Raw genomic sequence first — 227 nt, forward strand, 5'->3', positions numbered from 1 at the left:
CATCCCAGACAGAAACAATGTAAACTTAGGAAGAAGGTTAAACTATATAGGTTTATTTTGCATTTCCTCACCATGACAACACAAGAGCCAGGAGAGGAGAAGATTATTGTGTTTGAAGAGGAGCCGATATTGCTTTAGAGGGGCTGGAGGGGTAGTCTGGCGAGAGAAGTGTTCTGGTACGTCCTGGAGGTGGAAGAACTGACAGGAGGGAGATATGATTGCTTTTA

This window comes from Penaeus monodon, chromosome 30 (assembly GCF_015228065.2).
Source record: "Penaeus monodon isolate SGIC_2016 chromosome 30, NSTDA_Pmon_1, whole genome shotgun sequence".
In the NCBI taxonomy this organism is placed as follows: Eukaryota; Metazoa; Arthropoda; class Malacostraca; order Decapoda; family Penaeidae; genus Penaeus; species Penaeus monodon.